The 27,075-nt window shown below is 41.9% G+C and overlaps 1 protein-coding gene across 1 annotated transcript in view; it reads left to right on the top strand.

Moving 5' to 3' along the window:
• LOC108154948 (regulating synaptic membrane exocytosis protein 2) overlaps window positions 1-27,075 on the top strand; it is a 186,268-nt gene that overhangs the window by 103,029 nt on the left and 56,164 nt on the right. Inside the window, exon 5 of the mRNA XM_033390192.1 lies at window positions 4,796-4,839. The gene's annotated coding sequence lies outside the window, so the exon portion shown is untranslated. The remainder of the gene's footprint in view (window positions 1-4,795; window positions 4,840-27,075) is intronic.

Raw genomic sequence — 27,075 nt, 5'->3', positions numbered from 1 at the left:
CAATTTTGCGTATCGGTAATGAGTTTTGGGAGTGGAAGAGAGCGGCTACGTCACTGGACATGCGACGGATATGTTGCTGGCATGTTGCTAAGATCAACCTTGTCGTGGCAACACACCCTGCAACATTTGAACGCTTCGCTAGCAACATTGTGTGCCCGAACCCAGAGCCGAAAGAGCCCGAACCATCTATTCGTGTCTCTTTTTCTCTCTCGGCCAACTTCGGTTCTCTTTCAGCCGCCCGAAGTGTAGCGGTAAAAACTGTTTCCATTCGGCATTTTTCTCACATTTGTTTTGCTTTCGCAGTTCGCCATGAAAAAAAGAGAGCCAGCGCCGCCGGCGTGTGGATGCTAAGAGAGGCTCCCTACCCGGAATGTGGATGCCATCTAGAGCTAAGAGAAACAGGTAGTAGAGTATGGCGTAGCTTTGTGCTATTTTTGGGTACCCGTACGTACCCTTTTTTCGAGTGGAATTTACCGTTGCAAGCACTTGAAAACATGAAAGCGAAAATGTCCTGAAGACGCACTCCACAAAAACAGAAAGAAAAATGGGCACACTAACAATAAATCACGTGCGGTACGTATACACTGCTCCCCACTCCCCACTCGCCTCCACCCACACTCCTCTGTCAGGTGTGTGCGTCAGCTATTTTTCCAATCAAAAAGGAAAAGTGCAAAGGGGTCGGGGCACAGTGGGATGTCATAGAAATGGTTAACAAATCATTTGCCATTTTTAGAAATCTACTTGACTTGGACTACACAGGGTGTGAGAGGGGGGGTGGGGAGGGAGGGGGGTCTGTGGAGTTATGTAACTCTGTCACTAACTAACTTTAAAAACCCCCGTCGCTGTGGCAGGAGGCATGTGGGAAACTGGAACGGGATCTCTGTGGAGTACGTGTGAGGAGTGGACTTTGATTGGAAGGTGAGTGCCGGCAACTGCAATGCGATCTGTGGATGCCAACGAAGTGGATGTGGAGTGGACTTTGACGTGAGATCGGGATCTATTAAAGAGCGGGGGACTGGGAGGAGTGGATCGAAACGTATTGAAGAGAGAGAGAGAGAGTGTACCAAGGAAAAGTGCAAGGAGACGTGGATCGAAATCTATTGAGGACTGGTTCCGCGGCGACCCGGGGCGTGGGGAGTGGGGAGACTAGACCTAGGAGTGTCCCCAGAGACAAAGGCGGAGAAGGAGGAGGAGGACTGTGGTATGTACGAAAATTGCCAAAAAACAACACTTAAAAGTTCATTCGGTGTGCCCCTCTCGCTCTCCCCCTCTCCCCCTCCCTCTCTGTTTCTTTTTTACTAACTATACCCCCCTCTCTCTGTCTTTTCCCCCCCCTGATTGGCTGAGTTTCGGGTTTATTTTTCCTCCTTCTTCTTTTTCGCAACGATTTCTTCTATTTTTTTTTGTTTTCCGGCGGTGTGGAACTTTGAAACTTGCACTTTTTTCCATGACATGTGAGTGTGTGTGGGAGGGCGGGATGGGGTGTAATGTGTATAAAGAGGATTGGGATAGATGCAGACGCAGCGTAACAACGGGATCAGATGGAGCAGTGTCCCGGGGAGAGTGCAGATGAAGTGGATTGAGAGGTTAGAGAGAGAGAGAGTGTAGGGGATTGAGGAGACCAGAGGTGTATTAGAACGGTGCAGCGATAGGGAACTGTGGAATATTTTTTTGGAAAACGAACGCAGAGTAAGGGATTCTCGTGGGTGGGAGGGGGGAGAAAGACGTTTTTAGTGATAGGTTTTGAGTGGCACTCCGCCCCAGAGTTCATTAGCTATTAAAGAAGAGTGTGGCAGTGGCACAGGAGGGAAATGAAATGAAATGAAAGGCCACTTAAGGCTGCATGCATGACCGAATATCACATCGATATGGGGAATACAATAAAAGCTCTTTAGAGTGGAAAAAGATGGAGCAATTTTTCGAAAGGAGCAACCTATAGCCCTATTAATCCCACTCATCAATAACTCATAGCCCCCCCACCCCTTACGTCGATACATAATTCCCATATCCCGTACTCCATGGGAAAACTAACCTCAAACAAAAAGAAAACTATAACTGTAATTGCAGGTCCTCCCCACCCCCCTACAAATTGTATATATTACACGAAAAAAGTCCCTTCCCTTTGTTTTTTTAGCCACCCGATAATTTGTCATAAAAATTGATCAAACAAGCCAGAGAATAATGATAAAATGCAATTTGCATGTCATGAAGGAAAGGAATGGAAATAAACCCTGCCCTCTGCCGCCGCCCACCCCCCATATCCATGGGGCATATCCTTGAAGGCATATTGCATGTGTGGGGCTCATCGAGGGGGGGGGGGGGGGGTTGGGTTCCAGGTACAACGACAGGCAGTCACGATAAACCATTTACAATATTTATTTATTCATAACTCACCAAAGTAGAATTAACTTTGCATCCACAATGTTTTCCAGGAGTTTTAGTTATAGTTTTTTCTCCCTTTTTGGGTTTTAGGGGGAAAGGCTTTTTTTCTGAGACTGAGGTTTCATGTCAGGCCACGATTTCCTTTGCGATTTGCGTACACAAATTGAAAATTGTCGTCTCTGGCTCTGACGTGATTTTTAGTCATAAGTTTTTTGCTTATTTATTGGCTTTTCCAAAGGGAAGTCCTTTAATCTTGTTTATTCAGGGAAAACAATATTCTCAAATTGAATTTCTTATGGGCGAAGGGTACAAGTACTTTTCGTGGGCCCGTTCAAACACATGATAGATCTAATGGTCTATCAGGTAGAAGGGCCAACAGCCGGTCCTTTTGGCTCGCACAAGACGACAGGTGCAGGCGGCTTCGACTTGTAACACATGCCACTTGCCACATGCCACATGCCATTCAGGTGTGTGTACAATACATGTCCATATTTTTGATGGTTTTCTCGTTTATTTTTTCGGGGGTTACTTTTGACTATATTTCGGGGCAAGGTGAATGCACTCACTCACGCTGGTATAGATATATTCGTATTCGGAAACCAGTCCACAGCCAGAGTCAGAGTCCAGTCTAAGTACTGCATTGCACTGCAAATGCAATTGCCAGAAGACAATGACAATGGTCTGGCCTGGCCTGGTCTGGTCTGGTCTGGTCTGGTCTGTGGGGTACAGGAACCAGAGCCGCCAAACAGTCAGACCCCCAGCCAGTGTTTACACTGAGGGAAAACCTCTTGATCTAGAAATAAGGTTTTGCAAGCCCAAAAGGTGTAGCCTTAAATAGCATGGAAATAAAGGTTTAAATTGTGCAAAAAATGAGATAGAGGATTGTCAAGAAGCGCAGCCTATATCCTGCTCAAACGACCGACGGGCGCTGCCGCATGGTTCGCAATCCAGCAAATAAGATAATATTTTTCTATCTAAAAGCCGTATTTAATAGTGTTGTTGATCATGGAAGCTCTTATTGGCAGAAATATATTCTTTGTGCAGAAAAAGTAAGGGTCTTTGGAATTTATATATTATATATAAGATTAAAAATCGACCCAGCAAGAGAATACATAATGGAAAAGCATTTTAAAACGTTTGTATTACCTTTCAAAATTGTCTTAACAGGAAAGAAGGCAAATTATCTATTAATTTTACCCTCCGAAAGGTGATATCTGAAGATATGGTAGAAGAAAATTGAAGCCAGCATGCAAAGAATTGTCTCTAAAGGATTTAGTACTTTAAAAGTGCACATCTAAATATTTTTAGATATTTTTTTATATATTAGATTTTTAAATATTTATTTATAAATGAGTTCCTTGAACACTCCACAGAAACCTTCAGCGACTTGTTTACTTTAAACACAATTTTCTACCCTTAAGTTTCCAGTTTTCTTTCCAGTGTAGACACTGAAAATTCCTACCAGTCAGTCGAGTCATTGCGGGGCACTTACTTGCCATGAGTTTGCCACTTTTCCTCTTCTTTTTTGTTTTTTTGTTTTTTGTCTTCCACTCTGTGGAACGGAGAGTCTCAAAGAGTTGCAGAGTCGGAGTTGGAGTTGGAGTCGGAGTCGCAGCAGACTCGGACAATGGCAATGACCACCACAAGCGACGGACGGGGCCATGTCGGACACATAATGCAATAAACAATCATAGAAATGCATAATGCATGTCAGATTAAGAAATTATTAGCCGCATGCTCGCAACTTGATGAATTTTCATAGTCTCCATATAGTCGTCAGGGCTAGCGGTTCTCTAACTTTAGTTACAAGAGGGTAGGGGTTTTTCTAAGCTAATTTCTCCGGGAAATTATATTAGTAAAGACTGAGGGGTCATATGGTCATAGTCATTTGAAGCTAATCTTGGAAATATCTTTTTGTAAGAGTTGGAACTTAAGGAAAACCATATTTATGGTGATATATTTATAGTGCCAATTTTTAGTGGAATTTTTTTTAGTAGAGGAAACTTTTTATGGTCGATTGTGAATCGGAGTAATTATCTGTATATTATATATTGTATCTTTTATAGGTAAACAATTTTAAGCAAGAAAAATACTACAAACAAATTTGGAAAAACTATGAGATAATATTAAATTATTTTTTCAAGAAAAGTTCTATTATTTCTAGAAACTGTAGTTCTTTTTAATAATGTGTTAAAATTATATTTAATTTAAAAACAATTAAATTTAAAATTTATAATAATATTATATATAATATAATAAATATTTAGTATTTCTACCAAAATTAATAAAAATTTTCCTTGACAAGATTTTTTTCAAGTGCCAAAAATGTAGTTTTTCATTTAAAAATTATATTTTATTAAAAAAAAATTTAATTTAAAATTTTAATTAATATATATCTATTATATTTATACAGAATAAGCTGAATGTCTTCAATAAAACCTCTACGATGCCTCAAAAGTAAGTAAATCTTTCTTAAAAGCCAAAAAAATAATCCTATATCTATTATATCTATCTATCTATATCTATATCTATTGCTTTTAGAACAATTTCTTTAATTTGTAAAGCCATAAAGCATAGGAAAAGTCAAAGAAAACACAGGAATTCTTCCAACTTAACAATATGTCCACCATTTCTATGGTCTGTACAAACCAGTCCACTATTTCTCTTCATTTAGCGATGGAAAAATGCAACATTCAATGCACTTTGATCATTTAATTAAAGTGGAAGCTACATTCAAATAGATTTCCATAGAGATGGCTCCCTTTCCGGCTGGTTTTTGACTGATGTTTGAGAGGATTTCCACATGAAAGTTTTGACAAAACCGAAACAATTGAGAGAGTTATGCAAGCGGGGGCATGTGCCTTAAAGCCGAACCCCTCGCACGAAGCAGAGAGCCAAAAGAGCAATAATTTGAATAGTTTCGGATGGGTAGAGGGGCGGTACGAGTACGAGTACCAGTAGGAGATCTGTGGGTGGGATGTCCACAGCTGGGCGGGAGAAGGGGAGGAGACAAATGTTGACGGCCATGCTTCAATGCGTGCGCAACGGCGAATGCTTCCGTTTCCGTTCTTAATAGCTTTATTGTGATTTACTCAACAGCAAACAACGGCAGCAGCGGCAACAGCGGCAGCAGCAGCAGAGAAGAGACAGCAGCAAAAGCAATCAACGGAATTACAACAGCGTTAAAAAAGGCAGCAACGATAACTGATAAAAACAACAATCAATGATTGAGAACAATTGAGGGAGCGAACGGGAGACAGATACGAAATAAAATGTTAAACCCAAACCCAAAAAAAAAAAAAGGAAGCAAGAAATTTAAATGGGGGAAACAAAAAAGAAAAACTTTAATGAGACAGGTGATGGGGATAGTCCACAGAGAGAGGGAGAGGGAGAAGGGTGTGTTGTGACTGTTGGGAATGTGGGGAAGATAGGGTTTTACGCTTGAGAATATTTAAAATATATAAAATATGCAAGGATTGCACATAAAAATAGGAATTAAGGGTTTAAACTTGAAGGTTTTTGGGGGATTTGGATAGAGCGGAATATATGGAATCGATAAAACGATCGATTAATTTATAAACTAATTTATTGCATACTAAAAATATATATAAATATTTATCCACAAGTTTACTGAGCAGGCTTTGCTTAGATTTATCGCTAAATTAATCGATAATCTTGCTGTTATCGATTGTGGAAATCAAACTGGAACCTAATCGATAAATTAACCAATTTAGTTGTCGTTATCGATAGGAAAATATGTAATAACTGGGAAGTAAGCCTACTAAGTCCTACCCCAGCTCACTCGCTTTGCACACGCAAATATGAGTAAAATATAGGACGACGTTTATCACCCAAATATTCAACTGATATTGAAGGAAATATCAAAGTCCATTAAGAACAATTTATTAATCAACTTAGTTTTCATTATCGATAATAAAATATGTAATACTACGGGGGCAAGCCACCTACCCCCAGCTCACTCGCTTTGCAAGCGCAAGTATGAGTCAAATATCTTACGATTTATCCTATTCAATTGATATTGAAGAAAATATCAAAATCGATTAAGAACGATTTATTAATCCATGTAGTTGTCGTTATCGATAATAAAATATGTCATACAACGAAGACAAGCCTCCTACCCCAGCTCACTCGCTTTGCTCGCGCAAATATGAGTCGTCCGACGAAGACCCATTGAGAGATCATTCAAATAATCAATTGATATTGAAGTAAATATCAAAATCCATGAAGACTAGCTCTCCAAATCCATTCATTGATTGCATTACATATATTTCAACATTCAAGGGATTTATTTCAACAATTTTCCCATAGAGAAGTGGCTCCCCAAATGATCTTTAAAGATCCCTTTTGGCCTTTCTTTAAATCTATAAAATCAACCAAAAGCATAACCCTTTTTTCAGCTGTAACCCATTTAGAGAATGACTGACATTTCAAGGCTGAAAACATGCAGAACTTTTAAAGGCCACTGGGTGAGTGAAAGCTATACAACACTTTTTGTTTTTTTTCACGCCAGAGATATGGGGTTGTTCCAAAGCTTATAGAGAAGGGGGTGGTAGGGGGTGTAAACAGGCCGTCAATCAAGCAACACCCCCACCAAACCAACCACTGGTCAAAGACTGACTCTCACTTACGTCACCCCATAAAAAAAACAAGGGGAATATCACACAAAAAAACCCCGAAAAAACCGAACAAAAAACCCTGTGTCTTAAAGCACCAAAACTCGTATGTGTGCTACGATTGCAGTGGAGTACATAAAACAGGGAATGCTACTACTTACGAGTATGTATCGCGTATGGCAAGAGAGACAGATATGTCAGATGGTAGATGGTAGGATGGTATTATGTATATGGAAACAAAAGTGGTGGCTTGAGCTGCTTTGTTGCTTGGTTGCGTTTGCAAATGCTCAGCCAGGTGAGACGCCAGCCGCGCATTTTGTTGTATCCACTGACTGTCTGCCACTGCCACTGTCTGTGCCTCTCTCTCTCTTCCCCTCTCTCTCTCTCTGTGTCTCTCGCCAACTCAGGTGTGACAAATAATTATACCATATACCTGTCTGTATATAAAAGATACACAGCAAAAGTTCATTAAAAGGCGAACCACCACCACCTTTTTCCGAGGAAAGACAAGCAAATACTATGTTGGGTCTTGTGTTGGCCGGGCCGACACTTTTCTGACTCATTAATGCCTCCCGCTGCCTGGCCGAGAACATTTTCAATTAGAAAAGTGCGTTCTGAAATGTGGAAACTCTTTCGATCAATAGTTAAAGGCCAGAAAATAGCGGGAAAAACTGGACCAACGCCTGCAGGGGGGCCGGCCTGACTGTCTTGGACCAGGTCGGAGCCGAGGAGCCAATTGTGCAACAATTTGTGGCATTCACGCCGCAGGGAAGCAGATTGCTTTTCTGGTTTTTTTTCGGGGGGGAATTGATTTTGGAAACTGGGACTCTCCAATCAGTGTAAACGGTTCATTTCGTTTCAGATCAATCCCCCAGAGCTGATGGCCAAACGGTATAAGCCTTTAAGGAATGGTCGAGAATCTTAATAATTAAAGCGTTTGTCTTTGAGTTTGCGGCTAACCAACTTTATATCGAAATACCTTCTATTATTATCTATATAATTTATGATGGCGCACATTTGCATACGAGATTAGGCCATCAAAAGAGCCAAAGAGCCATCGTTTCGGCCTCTAATTACCTGCGCATTCAATGCAAATGAATAACCAATTGTTTTGCCGCCAAAACGGGGGCTTCAATTAATTGATTGCTTTTGATTGCCTGAACATAATTTAGCAATCAATTGATTGACTCTCTAATACCCGCCCCGATTATCGAACGTTTATCGAGCACACTCACCTTTTGCCAATCGGAAATTTTCATGCAAATTTCACGGAGCTTCCTGCCGTTTTTCTTTCCACAAATTAAAGTCTGCAAAGAAAATTGAGAGAGAAAGAGAGAGGAAATGTTTAAACTTTAGTTTTTCACAGCTTGCAACGTTGATTAAGGGTTTCGAGGGGGTGGTGAGGTAGGTAAGGGTGTTTAACACTTGATTGGCGCCATGCAAGGGCACACTGCGTTACAGGAGTGTAAGGTTGGAGCAATGAAATTTCCCATAAATTTAAAGATTAATAATTGCCCGAAGTCCGGGTCCCTATTTCTATTTTTCTAGTTTTATATATTGACTCGATAAATTTATCGATAAAATAATTGACAGATTTATTCCATTGTCTATATTTATATTTACTCATAAGTTGAAAGGTAAATTTGTCGATAAATTAATCGATAATTCTGCAAAAATCGATAAAGTACTCCGATCTGCTTTCAAAATGTAGCCTAACAGATACATTCATCGATATCATATATCGCTATCGATAATGGTTTTCCAATCGATACCGATGTACATTCACAGATAAGTTGATAGGTATATTTATCGATAAATTAATCAAGTGGGATTATCGATAAATATGAACAGTTTTCAAAATGTAACTTAAAAATTAATTCGAATATACTATTATAGCATACTAGATTTCTTTATATTGTTTTATTCGATTAGTAAACAGAATCGATATCTTTGCCGATAAAAAACGATAAAATCTCAAAACCGTTGCACTAAATTCCACAATATCTGCGACTTTTATTATTATTTGATATACGATCATGGTACTCAAAGCAGAGCTATAATTTTGATCAAATCCACCTTTCATTTTAATCGATAACTAACACCCACCGATAACTAATGGCTTCCTGATGGCTAAAGTCGATAAAAACACCATAAAAGCGCTTCATTATTTAAGGTTTCAATTCAATTAACTCTTTCTGTATTTTTTTACTGCCCCTACACTATGGAAACGCACTGTATGAATGCAGCCACCAACTCCCAGGCATCACCAACAACAGCGTGTGCCCCCTCCTTTCGGGGAGCAGCAATCTCCTCCTCCAACCATTGATGGATACCCCAATCTCCTGGCACCTTTTGTCGAACATACTTTCGCCCCCATGCCCGTTCCCCATTCCCCAAGCATTCGGTTTTTATTGCATTGCAATTGCAAAATGCTCTCGCTTGCAGTTCAATTCAATTTATCTTTGATTTTCACGGCAGCAGCACTCTTCTCCACGAGCATCCACCTCCCACGAAGCACCTCCACCCCACCTTTCAGTTTGATTAATTTTGTATGTTTTTTGAGTCCGTCCGAGTGGAACGCGGGAGCATCTTTTACTGGGGTTGCCGTTGCGAAAGGAAAGCCCCCAAACTAATTACAGTTTTTGCCAGGACTACTGCCAGGCTGGTGACTAAGAGCTTACTTTGTCCATGGTCCACGGTCCATTGTTCATTGTCCATTTGCTTTTTAGTAAATTACATTTGCAATTAGCGACCACCGAAATCAATTTGCCTTCTCCCTAAACTCTTTCGCTTGTTGCTGGACCTAAAATCGTGTTCCTTGTGCTCCCTAGACCGCACTTTGGCTGTTCCTCAGACCCCCCTTTGGCTGCTCCTCAGACCTCCCCCTGCTGCTCTTCTCCTCATCAGTTCCCTCCTTGGCTCCTCTGCTGTAAATTTTGTGTATAGTCCCATCGTAAATCGTCCTTTGGTGCTGCCAACTGCATTTATGCAGCAGCAAGGCTCCTGCCGAAAAATTGCAGCTGACAAAAGGCCACACAACAACAACAAAAATCAACACGAAAAAACAAAGGTACGGCACGGGCCGGCTACCAAACTAATTTTATTACAACGCCACAGCCAAAGAGCCCCCACAGGAAGGGAGGCACGGCACGGCCCGGCCCGGCCCGGTCCTGGGAAAACAATGTCAGTTTTACACTTGGTCATTTTCGCTTTTTAGACCAGGCTCCTGCCACTCTGCCTCTGCCACCTCTGCCTCTTTTATTTATCTGTGTATTGTTGTACGTATACACGTTGGAAAATTTAGCATATGTTGTTTAAATATTTAATGAAATCCGCCATAGTGCCTTACACAGAGTTGCAAAGGCCCCATACCCTCACCGGTTGTTTTTTTTTTTTGGGTGAGCAGGGAGGCTCAATTTTCTAAGCCAATTTTGTCGTACAGCCCACAGCACAAGCGACCGACAAAAATGTGGCTCTAAAATTCCACTACTGGCAAGAGCAGTGGGGGATTTGTGGATGCTGCACTGTGTGCCACACTGCATCCAAAGTGAATCTAATAGAATAGTCAAAAGTTTTTGTTGGCCAAAGTGCTGCAGGCCCGCCTGGCCGCCCATCTGCCCGGCTGCCTGTCAATGCCAATAGATTGTTATGGTTATGGCCGGGGACTTAAAGGCCAACTAAAGATAATCCCCCAGTGTACGGCCAGATAAGGTGGCAACATAATGTTGTGGGCTATGGGCCAGTATGCTGTCTAGAGTGCCATTTAATGGTCGATTTTTGATGGGAAGTTGTGGAGTTTTTTGAGACAAGTAACTTTTAAGGGCTTAAAAATTAAGTTGCCTCCTTTGTCGAAGGAGATATCGGGGGATATCTGGATGTCGAGACACGTGTGCGTCGAATCTTTCCTCATTTTACAGATGTACTTTCTGTGGAAAATCTTCAACTTATGGCAGGATTTTGGTATCTTAAAGATGGCCATTGATTGCTCTCTTGAGATCTATATCCTTTTATACAATTTTTTCACGTGATTCCCAATCGCATTTGCATGGCTCTTCAATCCATTCCCAGCACTCCTTCTTCTCCTCCTACGGCTGCTGGCTGCGGGCCATAATTTGAAGCCAAGACGAGTCGAAGATGTCTGCGGAGGAGCGAGTCACAACAAACTCAAGAGGAGCTCTTGCTCGGGTTTTGGGGCGGATTTCGGGGCGGATTTCGGGGCGGTTCGAAGCCCGGACAGCATCGACAGGCTGTCAATTAAAATGGAAATGTTTAAGTTTCGCTTGCAATACTCGTATAAAAAGAAAAAAGGCTGGCTGTGGAGGGAGCTCCTTGGCTCCTGGCTGAAACGAAGGCGGAGGACTTACTGGCAGGACTGGCTGCCTGTCTGGGCTGGCGGTTTGGCTCGTTCATTCATCCAGAAAGCGGCAAGTTCTTCCCTGCAATGTTGATTTTTCATGCTGCTTTTTTTTTGTATCACAGTTGAACTTTGACCCAATTTGTTGTTCGCTCCCGGCTGCAGGCACGCGGGCAGGAAGGCAGGCTCCTCCTGTCGTCATCCAGGATTGCCTCAGTCGTCGCTTGCTGCTGCACAACACTCCAAGTCGAAACCAACTCCTTGTGTGCCACAGAGCCCGCTGATTGCACGTGGCACACACACACACAGAGAGAGAGATAGAGATATATACTATATAGTAGAGTGTTCTACAAATTTAAGTCTTCAGCAACGAGTCACGAAATCTAGAGTAGTAGTCTCTGAATATGTGGAACGTTCCACGTTCCTCCACCCATCGCTGCTGCCACACTGGTGGAACGTTTCAACCGTTGCACGTGTATTATATTTCGTATTTCACATTTTCGCATTTCGTTTTCCCTTTGCGTTTGTTGAAAGGAAATTGTGTGATGTGCCTAGTGCCTCCTAGTCCCAGGGATCTAGAGAGCCTCCTCCTCAATGGTCTATACACTGAGGGATATTATGGCAAAACTTGGCGGCGAAAAAGGAAGCTTGTGGCATCGTATAAACTTTAAACTTATATGTATCTTCCAACAATCCAATGTCTGTAGAGTGAAAATATTCCTAGATCTCAAATTTCATAAGATATAGATAATTTTTCAAAGATATTTTGCTGCAACTTGGGGAAACAATGTAGAATGCTTTTATCTACCGGTATACAAAATTTCATTAAAATCAGCCTATTTATACAGATGTTATCAGTAGAAATGTTTTTGATCGACGCCCACGTGTCGTGACATCAAGATACCCCCCGATACTGTGTTTCTATGTACATCAGAAGGTTTTCAGGATATTCATATCATTATCCCAGATTATCTCGGAGATTTTCACTTCTTTTAGTTTGTTTTGAAGCTTTTCTTTCAGTGTAGTGACAGTGCTAATAGCCGGCAGCTTGTTTAAGCCATCTCTAGCTTTTCACTCAGAGTCGGAGAGTGTGAGAGGGACAGCGAGAGAGACTTGTCCCTGCTGCAGAGTCGATTTTTATATGCAACTCTATAACAATTTCACACACACAGAAACAGATGGATACCCCAGACGGACAGAGGCGCAGACACGGACACAGATGGAGACGACGACGACTACGACGGTTACGTGCCATTTGTGTGTGCCAAGCAATTTCGCCTGGGAACACACTCTTTGCAGGCACTGTGTGTAAGCCTCTCTCTCTTTCTCTCTCTCTATCTCTGTCCCGCCTGCAATCCGTTTAAATACAAAGATCTCTGCTTTTGAGCTTGTCTGATGGGTGAGAGGGGCGGGAGGTCGGTCGGTCTGCACCTTTCGTTTCGTTTCCTTTTGCATTTCGTTTACTTTTATGAAAATTGCTTCCATGTGTTCTGGCCGAGTGTTTTTTAAGGATTGCGCCAATGTGTAATGAACTGTACTGTACGAGGTCCTGAGAGAGAGCTGGTCCTGGGCCTGGTCCTGGGGCTGTGGCTGGGGGGTCCTCTGCTTCGGGCAAATGCCTATACTTAAGTCTTAGCATATGCTTTGGGCCAGTCGTCCTTTGCCTCAGTCTCAGGCTTCGCTTTGCTGCAGTTTCTGCCTCCAGCTGGTGTAAGACGATTCATTTTTCACCGACGGCAAAACCCTTCCTTACGATGACGTCTTGGACTGCAATTTCCACTGTAACACCTCAAAGAACAGAGCTTTTTAGCATAAATGAGAATGGTCTTATTTAATCGATGGATAAAACGTTGAAATATGATCAATTTTATCGGTTTTTTCATCGCTGAAATACATTGTAGCTCGAAAACTTTCAGCTGGATTTTCCCCCATCAAAAATTTTATTATATGCCAAAAGCCCATCGGTAAAAAGCATATAATTTAACAACAATATTTACCCAAGCCTCTCCGTTTCAGCAAAGCTTCAAGAGGGAGGGTATCGAGAGGCTTGGTCATTCTTTAAAAATAATTTTATTTACAGGTGAAGCATGGCTCCCTTAACCCTCCCTCCCTCCCTCTATCTCTATCTCTCTCTCTCTCTCTCTCTCTCTCTCCACGTACGTCTCTGTTTCTCTATCCCCAGTTTTGTGGCACTCGATTTATATTGAATAAATGCAAAAGGCGTGTTAATTGACAGACCATGAAGAAGGAAAAATATTTTTGCACTTTTCTCGTTCTCTCTGTCCCCTCGCTTCCTCCCGTCGCTCAACAAAAGCTCTAGAAACAACAATGGCTATGGAGAGCGAGCGAGAGAGGAATATCATTCAAGCTGCTCTCGTGCTGAGCTGCAAAATGACCAACTAAATAAATGACGGGGGAGGTACAGGTAGACCAGAGAGAGAGAGAGAGAGAAAAAAGCAGAACAGCCGGGCAGTGCGGTGCGACCAGAATGCATTAAGTTATGCGGTTCGTATATTTTTTTGTTATTTTTTTGTTGTATACTTTTAAGCTTTGTTGAATTGGAGTACAACGATTTGGTTATTCAATTTGTAAAGCAAAGCAATCAAGTGAGAAAATAGTTTCCGAAGGGTGCCGTTGTACCAGATGAAAGGCTTATAAATTTAAAGCTCAAAAATATGTTCGGGTGAGTGTGAAAGTGGTAAATGTTAATGGTTTTGAATCAAAATTAAGTCGTTTAAATTGTTTTAAAAGTTTGCAACTTTTCTATTGCTTTGAAAAGCACCCCAAGGGTAGGAAAGTTTACCTTAAGTTAGTGATATACCCCAGTGCTATTCAGAGGAAAATAATATAAGGTAAAGCATTCCCCCCGATAGCTAATTTGCCTGGAAACTAAAATAAGCCACTCTAGTGGGAAGACCTTACCTTATACCTTGCATGCCCTGCCTGTCGGCTGCCTGCGCTTTCAGAACTCGCTCTCTCTATTTGTGACTCTCTCTCAGCGACGATCTTTAGATCGTTACAAAAGATAAGCAAGCAAATCGTGGAATTAAAATCTTGCAAAAAGCGTCAGGCGAGGGGGGTCGGCGTTCGTTTATCTCTCGTTTGTCGCTGAGCGCAGCAGCAGCGGCGGCGACGGCGACGTCTATTCATGTTTATGCATGTCTGTCTGCAGTCTTTACTTGGAGCGTATGCAAACGTTTTGTTTTTACGTTCTCTCTCTCCTGCTGTGGCTCTCTTTTTGTAGCTTTACAAGCTTCTTAAAGTTTTTGGTTGAATTATTCGCACTGGCGTACCGTTAAGCCGTTCAATGCATTGAGCAGCGGCAGAAGCAGAGCAGAGAGGAACAGCGGCAGAGGCAGTGAAAAGGCAGAGGCAGAGGCAGAGAGGCACTGCAGCAAAGGCAGAGCGGCAGAGCAGATGAATGGGAAAATGATGCTAGGCAATTATGGTAATTTGTTGTTGCTGTGCTGCTCTTGCAATTTTTGTTTTTGTTATAGTTTTATTTTTAATAGTCGAAGAAAGAGTGGAGGGGGCAGAAGATGGCGTCTATAAATCTGACGGCCAGCGGCGCATACTTTTATGACGCTTGGTTGGCTGGCTAGCTGGCTGGCTCTCCTATTTCTTCGACTCACCTCTCCCCACCCCCACATGCCCCTTGGTCAAGCCAAGTTGCGTGCGGCACTAAATCGTTCATATTTATCTATAATAAAGGCAATTTTGAGCCATTTCCCCCGCCACCCCCAACCCATGCCATGCCATTCACCGTACACCCACACCCAGCCATTCTACACTCGTTTCATGAGCGCCACATCAGAGCTTGGATACTGGCAGAAAAATCGATTAAACAAATCGAGTAAAGTGTTGCCAGTGCCTGCCAGGCACGCCATATAAACAGTATATGGAATACACAGACACAGACGCACACAAACACACATACATACATACACATCTATAAATATATATATTTATATATATATAGGTAAATGGATAGGGTGGTACTATAATTATATGGCTCAGGCTATGGCCCCCTTTCTGGCCCAGGCGACGACGCCTCTGTTTGTTGGGGCCACAGTGCGTTGCCGTGGCTACGCGTCAATACACACACACACACACACACACACACTCAATAGTATAAGGAAATTCAAAATAATATTTACTTAATTTTTCCTTTTTTCCACACGCACACACACACACCACAAGTTTTTCTTTAAAGTTTTCCTTTGCATTTCCTTAAGGATTCTACTCATTTCTCTCACCTTTCTAGACCTGCAATCGTCGAGTCCTTGCGCAATTTAACCGCAAATTTCTGGCAAAATTTCTGCGTATAACTCTTGATTTTATAGATCTTCTGACCCAGCGACATCTTTCTTCAAGATCTTTTGGTTTTTTTTTGTTTTTTGTTTTTTTGAAATCTACTTATGTCACCATTTTGCAGTATTTATTGGATTCTCTTTCTTTGGATTCACAAATTGTACATATTACTTTTTTTTGTGTTGGTATTGTTTTGGTATTATTTGTGTGTGCCACTACTGATGGTGCTGCCACTTGCCACAGAGTCCAACTGCCAACTGGCATGCCAGGACGGTGCGTGGTGTTTTTTTTTTGTTATGGCCTTCTCCAGTTCTCGCGCGGCTTTCGTTCCGTTTCCCATGGCAATGTGTTGGAATTTTTTGCGTGCTGGCCTGGCTAGCGGAGGTAGGTCCTTGGCATGATGGTAGTGTTGGCCTGGCTAAGTCCTAGCATACATATGTACATCCTGTGCATGTCCTTGCTCGCTCCTCGCTAGCCCTCGTTCACAGCCAAAGAGAGAAGGCAGTACGAAAACAGAGAGAGAACGAAAGAGAGCTGCCTTCTTGTTTGGGTAGTACCAACAAGAAATCGTTAGGCTGTTGCCAGGGCAACCCCAAACCCAACCCCAACCCCCCCTCTGGGAGCTCCTGGGTACTGTGTGGAAATATGTGCACTGAGAAATATGCATATGAATCCTTAAATATGTTATGCCAACTAATTGCAAAGGGAATTTGGGAATGACAATCTAGAAACAGGTCGAAGGATCTCGTCATTGGGTTTGATATTAATATTCTACTGAATTTTGAATGATTTGGTGGCCAACAAAAAATTTTAACAAATTTATTAAATATTGAGAAACTTTTTGTTAATCGATATTTTATCGAAAAAATGATACTTTGATGAATATTCCCCTAATTGGATTTATTATTAATATAAATAATAATAATAAAAAATTGTTAAAAATCTGCAAATTAATAAGCATTATTTTGGTATCGATATTTATCGATAATCGTTGACAAAAATTATATTTCGATGAATAAAACCTTCATTGGGTTTAATATTAAAATTCCATTGAATTTATAATGATTTGGCAGTCAAGAAAATGTTAAGAAATCGGCAGAATATTGATAAACGTAATCGATTGCTTATCGAAACTAAAACCTAGTATTAGGCTTAATTTAAATATTTAAATGATTTTAAAATAATTTGAAAGAAAAAAATAATGTTAAAAAAATCTGCAAAATATTGAGAAACCGTTTGTTTATCGATATTTTATCGAGAATCGTTCAGAAATATAATATTTCAATAAATAAAATCCTTCTTGGACTTAATATTAATATTCCATTAAATTTATAATGATTTTGATTCAAAAAAATGTTAAAGAATCTGCAAAATATTGAGAACATTTTTTTATCGTTTTTTTATAGAAAATCGTTGACAAAAAATATTTTGATAGCCCAAAAATTGATAATTTCTGCCCCAACAAAATATAGATTAACCAAAAAGAAGGACAAAAGTCCTCAGACAACGATTTTGCAATCCAAAAATGTTAAAAAATCTGTACAATTTCAATAAACCTTGCTTATCGATTTTTGATCGAAAATCGTTGAATAGATAGCTAAAAAATTGTTCATTACTGACAATAGCAATTAGATATGTTTGAAAAAACAGCAAAGTTTAATTTCAGCAAATGCCAGTTCTGCCTACATTCTCTTCTCTGTTTGCTCTCTCATTGACCTGATTTCTCTCAGTGTGTTTACTTAATTTTCTAAAAAATTTGAGCCATTTTCTTTGGCCCAAAGATTTCAATTAATGTAAACGCCTTCAAGTGGGCCACAATTGCGGTAATTAGAAGAGCAATCACAGAGTGACAGAAACGAGAACCTACGCATATCGATCTAATTTTCGAGCGATGGGAAAAGGAGGCCGGAAGGAAGCAAAGAACGGGAGGGTTTTAAAGTGGTGGTGGTACTGGTAGTGGCTACAAGGATAAGTGGGTGGGCGGATGATTGCATGGATGTGTGGGTGGGTGGGGGGTGTCTGGTGGTATTTGGCTCATTGTTTCAGTGGTTCTGTGGGCTCGGGTCAGACTATGCAAATTTACTTGGCATATATACAACGCTTTGTCTCTCTCTCTCCCCACCCCACTGTATCTCTCTCTCTCTTTCTCTCTCTCTCTCTCTCTCGCACTTGGGCACTGGCTCATTTGCTGCCCTCTGCCCCTCAGCCTGGCATAAACAACAAGAGAAACCTGTTAATCGAGCTAATTGCATAAATTATAATGGATAATGGGCACGCACACGCCCTGACAGGCAGCAAGGACACACCAGGACATCCGAGGCATCACACACAAAAATTTTCCAGCAGTTGAACAAAAGAATGTGACCAACATTTGACTAGAGAAAAAGTTTAACCAAAAAATTGGTAACAGAATAATATTTTTATTTCATTCACACGGAAAACATTTTGGAATGCCAATAAAAAAGGAACAAAAAAGTACGTTTAAGTGAGTTTTTTTAGGCTTTAACTAAGAATAGTTATGGGAGGATTTTCTCCAGTGAGCCTTGAGTTTCTTCTTTAAAAACTGTCGGTAAAAAACCTGTCGTGTAGGCCACAGTATCTTAAATGAATTTCTTTCGAGGAAATTTCCAATTATGCAAAGGAATGTGTTGTTTTTTTTTTGGGGCAAACCAAAATTATTTTTGATTTTTAGTCTACACATCTCTGCCTCTCTTTCTCTCCTGCTCCTTGTCTCTCTTTTTTTGTAGGCCGCACTCACACACACACAGCACACATCTCCAATGGCAACACAGAGGCTTTCGTGGCGTCGGCGGAAAAACTTCAAAGTGAAAATCAATTTCACTTTAAGCAATTTCGAATTGAATTGAATTTTCATTAGACAACAGCACAGCAGGAAATGCGCAGAGGAAAGGAGTGGGCGGCGGTGGGGGGGTGGAGCGGCGTTGCCAGGACTCAACGAATGGCGATTGAATTTCCATAAATCCGTGGACCAGCCCCAACCCGTTGGCCCTTTGCTGGCACTTAAAGGATCTGTCGGGATCTCAAGTTGAAGTTTTGTTTTTCCAAGTGAATGGAGAGTGGAAAAGTGCGTGGGACAAAAAAGGGGTTAGAGAGTGGGCGTGGGGGAAGGAGATTTTGATTGACGTCTTTGCCGCCTGTCAGTTGCCAGGACCTGCCCTGCTCCTGCTGCTGACAGTCTCCTGGGGTTGGGGGGGAAATTGACAAATCGTAAAGGAATGGCAGTGGAAAGGCCTCCATCTTGTGTGGTCACAAGTATGTCACAAATAATTTTAATTATTTAGGAAAACGTCAACGGGCAAAGGACATCTCATCTAGCACTCATCCTTGGGGAGCCCGTCCTTGGTAGCCAAGCAGCAAAGGAAATTTATTGTATATACTACACTCAGGACGAAAGGTCCTCCCTTTCTGGCTATAAATCAAATCAAATGCTTTCTAGAGCACAAAACTAGGGACTGGGGGGGGGCGGCATTGTTTGGTCCTGCTGCCTGTCTCTCTGCCACTCATCAATTTTTGAAAAATTATTAAAAATTTAAATTGAATACCAAAATACTTGAAGTGCACTCCACACACACACACACACACACACACACAAACAGGACACTACCACTATACACAGGAATGCTACGTGAATGTCCTGTCCATCAGAATGAGTTGTGTGCGTTGTCAGAGGCATGTCAAATATTTTCCCCCCTGCATATGAAATTTTAATTTTAATTGTTCACACACACACACGTGCGCGTAGCTGTAAAGGATATAGCCTGAAAGGACACTTGTTTTCGGTCGAGAGTACAATTCAATATAGATTTACTGCCTGCCCTGCCCCCCGCCCCTTCTTTTTATGTGACTGACATTTTAATGGCTGAAATGAAAAGCCTTTGACTGCTGCAGACCAGATTTTCCAAACCCCCAGCCTCGAGGAACGGGTGGGGGGGCCTGGGGGGATACCCCATAAAGCCCGGCCCGTCGGCCACTTAATGACTTCCATTTTATTGACTTTTTTGTGCAGTCTCAGGGCAAGGGCAAGGACCCGAAAGTGTCCTTCATTAGCCGACAATCCTGAGCCCAAAAAAAATCCATAATTATAATGCACCTTACATAACGCTTCATTAAGATAATGATAATGAATACGTGACCGCAAAAGAAAGAGACAGCCAGCGAAAGAGGGGGAGAGAGAGCAGCAGTTCCTGCTAGGTAATGGCACGCATGAGGATGTGTGTGTGTGTGTGTGTGTGTGTGTGTGTAATGTAACCCAGCCTTGGAGGCACTATCACCACCCCTCCCTCCCACCCCCCACAAATGGCCAGCGGGCATGTGGCATTAACCACTTACCGCCCCAAAAGGCAGGGCAGGGCAGGCACCAGTACGGACCGTCGTCTCTGCGTGACAGAGAGCCCAGACCCCAGGAGCCAGTAGCCAGAAGCCAGCAGCAGGAACTGGGCACAGCCAGAGTATGGTCGATGCCTCGTGTGGCTGGGCCGACGACGTCCCTGCAATGGCGCGCGCCGCATGAAATGCGGTCGATAATTTACATAAAAAAAAACCAGCACTCACACACAGACACAGAAAGAAAGACAACGTAAATTAAAATGAAATAATATTTCATCAGGTAAAGGTCTCTGGCACTCGAGAGCGCTCGAGAGAGTCCTCCTCCTCCTCCTCTGACAGCCACCGGGCAATCACTTTTGAGAGGACATTTTCATAGACGGATAGGCAAGGAATCAGCCCCGACCACTGAGAATGAGATGAATGATAAATGCAATTGCAAGAGAGAACTATATTTTAGGCTCTTATTAATCTATGACTTAAAGCCATGATGCGGTTATCGGAAATCGCAAGAATCTTATCCAAAAAAGATTGCGATTTCGAAAATAGATCTAAAATTAAATTGAAAACAAATTTATGAGCGGGAATAAAATATACAAATTTTTGCGGATGTTTTAAGTTTATAATTCTATAATTGGAAATTTATTTTAATAGGTCTTAATATATTTAACAAATATATTTCTAATCATATCTCAAATTTTACCTCAACCAAAACAACAAAAAATTGACAGATGAAATATCAATATCAATAGTTGGATTACAGATGTCGTCGAGCTATTTTTCATCAAATAAAATAGGACCATATGAAGAACTATCGATAGAAAAAAGTTCCCAAAGCCGAAACACACAGATTTCAAATCGTACGAATTTTTTCCTATATTCTAAACGCAAAAATTTGCTAAAATCCGAGCATGGCTGCTTAAAATCAATGGAAGGAATTATTATGGAATTAAAGTAGGGACTCTGCCTTCGTGTTCTTCTTTTATTTCTCTCTTTTTTCTTACATCTTATATATCTTTTATCCTCTTAAATTCTTTTTAACTACCTTTCCAAAGGATTACTTTCAGAGCCATGGCCCCACTTTCTTCCTTACTATTTATATTACCTATCCTACAGTTTCTTTAACCATCCTTAGAATCCTTTTTGGCAGTAAATCCTATATCTATTCAACAGATATCAAATTTTCATTAATTTTTGTTTATTGTTCTTGTTGTGTCTCGACAAAAACGTTTACGACTGTTTCTGAGTAAATGCATTCCGTAAACCACTAGAAGGACTACAACAGGTATTTTCCTCATTGTCTTTTAGTAGAACTCCCCTAAAACCGCACTAAAATCTTTACTAACCCATCTAGCATAATTTTATTCCTCTTTTTTGTGTGTTATTTTTTCCAATAATCAATTGTCAATCATCTTTTCCATTATCCATTCCATTATTTTCCATTATATCTTTATTCCATTAAATTCTATAAGAATTAGTCCAATTTCCCTTCCCTTCACTATTTTCTTCACTCAACCAATCGTATATCGAACCGTCCGAAAACCCTATACCCCTATATCTCTATTCAAACACTTAGCCACTTAATTCTCACTCTACGAAGGAGCAGGTAGGGTGGCATTCTATACTCCTGATAATAAAAACGAAACCCAATAATCATTACACAACAGAGCGACAAATGCCTGCCGGGCGTAAATGGGGCGTGGTCAGGGCCCACGCTCTTTCCCTGGAAAATGGAGATTAGTGTTGTTTTTGTGTGTGTTCGCCTCTCAATTTTAACCTACAATAAATATTCTATTCCCTGTCCAAGGACAAAAACGAGCGACACAAAAAATTCATCAATAACGGAAACGAAACGATGGAATTGGGGGAGGGGGGGGACTACCAATAATTTTTGGAAGAGGGTGGCAGTAGGCAAAAGACCATCATAATTAATTCACTTGCATGATAATCAAAAAATCATTTGATTAATGCCTTTCCATACCCTCCGCCCCATCCGCCTGGAAAAAGCTTACGCAGAGCAAACAAACTGATGTTTGCTAACAAAATACGTTTTTTTTTCCCCCATTTAAAGAGGAGAGGATGATGAGAGAGAGAGAGAGCGAGAGAGGGGGCGCGGGAGGGATGTGGATGTGGACCCCAAACCCAATGGCAAATGAGTTTTATGTTAAGAGCTAATTTGGGTTAATGCCGTAAAATGTGGCGCAGTTAAACAAATGCCAAAAGGGTGAGGGGGAGTGGTGGGGGGGTGGAGTGGGAGAGAGCAAACTTTCATCTGGTGGCTGCCCGGTGCCGCTCAAAAGTATGCTACAGAAAATTGCTGCACAATATGCCACAAGAAAAATCATGTTTCTGCCTTAGTATGTGTCCGTGTGCATGCACGGGTGTGTGTGTGTGTATATGCCATAGTATATGTGTTCATTAGTGTGTGTGTTTCGTGTGTATGTGTGTGTGTACGGTCGTGATTGTGTCGTACAAGAAGTGTAGCATACTTTTGTGCGTTTTCTGCCTCTTCCAAAAGATTTTATTATGTATGGGACAGCGTGTAAGTGTGTATATATTTCTCTGCCTGTGTGTGTGTGTGTGTTTTCCATCCCCCCTCGTTTTGTCCGCCCCCGAGGCTGCCATTTTAAATTAGTCAAAATGTCAACTTGACACAGATTCTTTGGCCACAGCAATGGAAAAGCGGTTCTTGCGGCTAAGATGCCAAGAAACTGCTGCTGCTGCTGCTGTTGCTGCCTCTTCTGCCATGCCTTAAAGGCTGGCTTAAGTCTTTCAATTAACTTCTTGGCCTGAACTACTCCCGGCCTGGCCTACTGGCTCTGACTCTGGGTCGTTGGATGTCGAAGCAAATAAACTCATTTGGGGAGACCATCATTGTTCTCTCTCTATCTCTATCTATCTGTGTGTGGAATATCTCTCTCTCTCTCTATCTTTCTCTATCTGTGGAATCAATCAGTGGCTGTGTCCTTAAAGCATTCCTCCACTAAACGTTCACCTGAGAGTACGTCTCCGATTGCGAATCTTCCACTACTCGGGACAAATATTGACAAAACATTTGCGTTTTCCTTTGCGTTTACGCTTCTCCAGTGACATGGCTTTGCCGGCTCCTTTGCTGGATGCTCCTGCTGCTGCTGCTCCATTTGCTTATCTTAAATTACAAATCAGTCAATATCAAATTGAAAGCAAACAGAGGGAGACAGACAGAGAGAGAGAAGGGGAAACCCCTGCATAAGAGAAGGTGCATCCAAGGAGCAGCAATTGGAATCCACTTGATGCTGTGGAAATCAGTTTCGGTGGCTTTTACTTCTTGAAATTTGAATTTGCTTTGCAGGAAGAAAAGGGGCACTCCTTGGGGCAGGAGAGGGTACTCCTTGGGGCAGGAGAAGGCCCCTTCTTGGGGCAGGAGAAGGCCCCTTCTTGGGGTAGGAGAAAGCCCTCCTTGGGGGCATAGAAAACCCCATTATTAACATCATTTGCATGTCTAATAAATTGGCCCAATTTAAAACAGGTTTTTATAGCCCCGAGACAGCTGTCGAATGTGATTAGAACTGGTCATCGTTAAGGGTTGAATGGGGTGGTTGGGGAGGGGGTTGAACGCATCTGTTCATATGTGGACTTTTGAAAAGTTTGCTCCCACTGACCCATTAAAAATTAAGCCTAATGGGACAATTATAAAACAACAACAACTGGAAAAAACTCTGGGAAAAACCACACAAGTTGCCCAACGCCCTGCCGGCCCCCTCGCAACTGAAAGCAGCTGTCAATCAGCAGTCAGTCAGTCAGTCAGTCAGTCAATCAATTTCCCACTGACATGGATACGTATATTTTCCGGGATATATCCTGGTAGATTGTGGCCGTCTTGCCAGTCCCCTTGTAATTTTCATAAATATTTAATATATATGTATATGCCTGCGCCTCCGCCGCCGTCTCCGCCTCGAGGCTATGGTATATAGGATAGGATATATAGAAACAGGACCTGCCCGTAAGTGACAATTATCCAATGGCTCCCCGAAACCCCTGGCCCGCTCCTCTTCTCTGTCGGAGGTTAGCATTAAGTGTAATTTTTTGTTAGTGGCAAACATTTCATGAATTAAAAATGAGGCACACACACACACACACACACAGGCAAAGCCATAGAGAGAGGGTGGGTGGGTGGTTGTAAAGGTAAAGGAAGGACAAAAAAGTGCGTGGCTTTTCCAGGCTTTGGGGCTGTTGTTAGTCATCCGAAAGTTGCGCCGAAAAAATGAAATGTTCTACTACGTCATTGTCACACATTGACGTACAGAGGGGTACAAAGGGATACAGCTAGAGAGTGGGGGGGGGGAGGGCGTGTCATCTAATGTAATGAACCGAAAAGAGACAGACAGACAAAGGGAGCTCCTTGGGCTTTTCGGAGGGAGGCACAAAAATTTGGTATGCCACGAAGGTTCCTTGGGTTTTCCATGGTTTTCCTCTCTCTGTATGATGTATGGGTAGATGGTATGTGGGCTGTAGGCCCTGTCATATGACAGGTCTGAGGTGCCCCAAAACGTAAGCTATTTAAATGATTGCTTCACACAGATACACACGCACACACACACAGGAGACGCAGGCTAATTGCATTTGTTGTGGCAGGGTGGCAGAGGGGGGGAACACCCTGGGAAGTATGCTACATGAATTTTGATTAATTTGTGATGCGTAGGGAAGTGAAGAGAAGCGCAGAAGTGTTTAAGCGAAAGAGAAAGATTGACTTTTGACACCTTTTAGGGGCAATAAGGAATTACTTCTACTGGAGCTTCGATCTGCAGTCCTCCTCGATTGCTGGCCCTCTTCGGTAGGTCCTTCGATAGCTTCCAACCTCTCCTGTTGCTCCTTCGATAGCTGTCCCTCGCTCCTATAGCCCCTTCGATAGCTTCCAACCTCTCCTGTAGCTCCTTCGATGGCTTTCCCTCTCCTGTAGCCCCTTCGATAGCTCTGGGCTTTCGCCCTCACTCGAAAGTGATGACATCATCTGCCTTTGGCCAATCAACCTGCGTGTGCCATAAAATATGCACTCTAATGTTGAATTACGCCACTCAGTAGACGACTACAGGAATACCCCTTAAAAAAGGGCAGCACTACAAAGCAACACTTGGCTAAAAAAAAGAGAAAAACCACCTCTTTCTCTCACGCAATAAGAACCGAGGAATAGTGGCACGGGCGGGGAGGCGGTGCCACAAGAAACACAAAAAACCCGGTATAAAAAGTAGCAGAAACAATTTGCATGAAATGTCGACACGACGTGGAGGACCACGTGGAAAATTACCTTCACCCACTTTGGTGGGAAAGTTTCGCAGCAGCAAAAGCAGCGGCAAAAGCAGCGGCCACGTTCCCTGAAGCTCATTTTTGCAGTCATTAGACGATGACGCCTGAAAGTATGCAGCCCCAAAGACTGGCTGCCGCTGCCCCATGGCTGAATAATGAAGGAACGTGGAAAAGTCGGAAAGTCGAAGCAGCTGCTGCTGGCACTGGCACTGGCCAGTGCGAAGGGGCCGCATACATTTTTGATGCTGCCTGCAAATTGTGGCAGCTGCAACGAGCGAAGCCTTAAAGTGGCCACAGGCTAAGGCTCCTCCTACACGGTTTTAATGGACAAAATGTAAGCCACACAATTTGTCCAGAGGTAGAGCCAGGGGCACTCTCTCTCTCTTTTGTCGCCAAGGAATTATTCAATCGTTCAGTTATTGTTGTTGAAGCCTGGAAAATGTTGAAATGTTGTGGGAGGGGGGGAGGTGGAAAACCGCAGTAATTGAAAATTAAATTTAATTTTATGGCCAAAGTTAAACATTTGCCAGCAGAAAAACACACACACGCATGGGGCATGCATGGGGTTAGAAGCCTTTCTGTTTGGCTTCGTCATCGTAGGTGTCCTTAGGCTCCAACCCCCCTCCCCCCTTTAACCCTCTCCTCGTGTGCCGTGTGAACTCCAACAATTGTTGCGGATTTTCGCAGGCGATAATCATAAAAACGAAAATTTTAATAGCGCGCGTGGCGACGCTGGTGACGCCCTGCGGCCCCCCTCCTGCCCTGCATGTGTGTTGGTGGATTTTTCTAGCTGTTTACACACACACACACACACACACGCATATTGATTTTGGTCGCAAGTTTGTTTTGTGGCTGCAGCAACAAATTTTACTTCGACAGGCTCATTACGGTTTAACGCAAAAATGGAGATAGCTAGATGGCAAGATAGGGGAGGGGAGTGGGGGGGGGGGGGGGGCGAAAGCGTATCCCCTGTAGAGCCCATACGCATATGAAATTACGGCCGAGCCTCTTGGCCTCTCTGCCTCTGTTGTGTTTATTTTTTGGTCTGTTTTATGGATTATCCCACCTATGCATAGGCTCCTCACCCCCCTCCAACCATGGTTTATGATTGCTTTTGGAGCCGGGCGATTTTTATGAGTACAATATATTGAAACGTTTATTTTTTGACTTTTGAATGTACGATTTTTGGATTCAGAGAAATATTTTGTACCCTCGAGGATGAAAAGCCTAGAACTGATGGGAAAATATGGAACGGAACTGAGGGAATTCTTTTTAAAGAAACCAAAGACTTTTCTGTAAGACAGAGTTTATGGACCGTTTAGTGGAAGAAGAAAGATGTGAAGGTGTAAGAATAATAATAAGGAAAACAAGTATAGTAGAAAAAAATATAATAATATTATAAAATAAAATAAAATACTAGAAAATAATAATTATATTATAAATAATTATTATTATTATATATTAAATTATTAAATAATTATTATAAAATAATTATATTATATAGAAAGTAAATAAACTCAGATATGTATATACATTTCAGCAAAAGAAAAGGAAAAGAAAAGGCATTAAAAACAATATGTAGGTAGAAAATATATAGTTCTTCATTGAAGGATTTCGATCCAATTTAATCTGAAATTTCCCATCGATTAAGTAAAGTTGAATTAATTTTTCTTTAAAGAAAAACAAATTGTGTTTTTGAGCCGAAAAATTTGACAATAAATAAAAAGGTTTATATGAAAGGCTGGTATTTTGGCCTAATTATTGGCT

This window comes from Drosophila miranda, chromosome 2, assembly GCF_003369915.1.
Source record: "Drosophila miranda strain MSH22 chromosome 2, D.miranda_PacBio2.1, whole genome shotgun sequence".
NCBI classification, from domain to species: domain Eukaryota; kingdom Metazoa; phylum Arthropoda; class Insecta; order Diptera; family Drosophilidae; genus Drosophila; species Drosophila miranda.
Note: the sequence above shows the minus strand (reverse complement) of the source record. Positions and strands in the feature narration are given on the sequence as shown.